The sequence below is a fragment of the Penaeus monodon genome, chromosome 16 (genome assembly GCF_015228065.2).
Source record: "Penaeus monodon isolate SGIC_2016 chromosome 16, NSTDA_Pmon_1, whole genome shotgun sequence".
Lineage (NCBI taxonomy): Eukaryota > Metazoa > Arthropoda > Malacostraca > Decapoda > Penaeidae > Penaeus > Penaeus monodon.
The window spans coordinates 36,314,413-36,316,912 of record NC_051401.1 but is presented as its reverse complement, the minus strand read 5'-3'; the positions used below and the strand labels follow the sequence as shown (position 1 = coordinate 36,316,912).

Here is a 2,500-nt window from a genome sequence, read left to right as displayed (position 1 = left end):
TGAGGTTTAGGTAACCTACCCTATAGCCGGATGATACCGTCTTGAATCCACCTGAAGATTTCTTGCCTCCTTTCCCACCTGAAAAAGAAAAATAATACTTCCATCTCCAACTTCGACTGACCTTTTTCCACTTTCTACAATTCGTATTTCAGTTCAGATTCACTTCCATTTTCAGAGACATTCTGGTATGTATCCAAATGAAAGCGAATCCGAAAATACGAGAAAAGCATTACGAGGCTTACCCTTCCCTGAATCAGCGGTCCCAGATTGGCCGGGATGATCGGCGAAGATTTCAACGGTCAAAGCGTTAGATGACTTTTTGAGCTGGTCGACGACGGTGTCATTGAGGGGGTCCTTGTTCTTCTCCAGCCAGCCACTCAGATTGTAAGTCACAGTGCCGGCGTAGTGGACGATGGCGAAGTGACCCTCAGCCTGGCCAGCCTTGGGAGGCTTGGGCTTGATGAAGACCGGTGATTTTCCAAGGTGGTTCGCTTTCAGTTTTTCTTCAAAGGATTTGTCAGTTGCTTTCGGAAACATTGATTCTTCCTCAAGAATGGCGAGGATACCAAGTTTCTGTTGTAAAAGAGTGTGAAGACCATCATCAACTTAACTGTAACACATTTTGCGATAATATTATAGAAATACATATCTAAGTTATCTAGGTTAGTCAACTCTTACTCAATGTTTCCTTTTACACACAACGATTATAAAATTTGGGTGTCGCAGATAATTTTGATTGTAGCGTGCGATACCTTCTCAAAAAGCTCAATGCAAGCCTGTAAGTCCATTCCGAAATCCACGAAGACCCAGTCGATGCCTTCCTTTTTGTATTCTTCTTGCTCAAGCACGAACATGTGGTGGTTGAAGAACTGCTGCAACTTCTCGTTACAGAAGTTAATGCAGATTTGCTCGAAGCCATTGTACTGTGAATTAAAAGTGTCGCTATAACATGGAATGAAAATGGATGAATTAAATAAGTCGTTTAAATGACACAAAAAAGATATGACTTACGTCAAAGATTTCAAAGCCTGCGATGTCCAGAACGCCGATGAACAGCGCGCGCTTCTGGCCAGTTTCGAGTGTGACGTTGCACTTCTTGACCATCCACTTGAAAATGCGATCGAACAGACCTTTCGCCAGCGCGCCAACCGAGTAATTTACTTGGTCCACGTTCCTGCCCTGCGTGACGAACTCGGCGCCGACCTTGATCTTGGGCTTGCACAGGTTCTTGTACAACTCGTCGCCGTCAACACCAAGCAACTTGGCAACATTTTCACCGACCTAAGGATATAAATTTTGTAGCCATTGTCATGTTTGTGTCTCCCAAAATAGAATATGAAGCAGGTTCCAATTATTAATGTTGCATCTCTGTGTCCTCGTACTTAGAATAAGCAACAACATTGTCATAATTTCATATTCGAATTTATTTTCATTAATAAAGAAAATACCTCAGTGCCGTCAGGTTCAGCCTGTTCTTCACGGCCTCTCTGTTTAAACTTCATTTCGCCCATGTGCATAACCGCGGCCGTGATCTTGTAACAGTTGTCTCGCTCTTCATTGGAGAAATTTAGCACAGCAAATGCATCCTGCTCGCAAAAAACGAAACGTTCTTTGGAAAAGATGTAGTGACATAAACATTCACAATGAGCAATTGTCTTATGATATTTAATGTCAGTAAAAACGAAAATATGTCATGGTATACTTACATGTGTGAATTGCATGTCCTCAGCATCGTCAATCGAAGCTACGGTGACCTTTCCTTGAGACACGTAGTGGTAAGTGTAGATGTCGTCGCTCAGGAAGCACAGCGCTGAAAAGTAAGGTTCTTTATAGATTTCAGCTGAAACGGGACTCCTGCTGAGGTAAAGATAAAAAAATTATGCCACTCTTTCTTTCCTTCTCCGATTACTCTTCCATCACTTTCTCCCTCTCTCCCTTTCCTCTCTCTTCTCCATCATTCTATCTATTTACATATCATTCTGTTTATCTGTCTATTGATCGTTGTTTTGTTAAGTTTCTCTCTCTCTCTCTCTCTCTCTCTCTCTCTCTCTCTCTCTCTCTCTCTCTATATATATATATATATATATATATATATATATATATATATATATATATATATATATATATATACATACGCACACACACACACACACACACACACACACATCTATTCATCAGTCAGTCTCAGTCTCTCTCTCTCTCTCTCTCTCTCTCTCTCTCTCTCTCTCTCTCTCTCTCTCTCTCTCTCTCTCTCTCTCACTCTTTCTCTCTCTCTCTCTCTCTCTCTCTCTCCTCTCTCTCTCTCTCTCTCTCTCCCTCTCCCTCTCTCTCTCTCTCACTCTTGTATGTGTGAACATAAGCTATGCGATTACTTACGTTGGATTTCTGGAACCTGTTTGGACATCAATTGGTAGAAGATGTGGTACGAGCGCTCAGCAGGTGCTTGAGAGATGACGCGAGCCTTCTCCAGCAGGTACACCTCAATATCAGCACCGGACAG

The 2,500-nt window shown here is 42.2% G+C and overlaps 1 pseudogene; it reads right to left on the bottom strand.

The window, feature by feature from the left end:
• LOC119582754 overlaps positions 1-2,500 on the bottom strand; it is a 13,435-nt pseudogene that overhangs the window by 9,658 nt on the left and 1,277 nt on the right.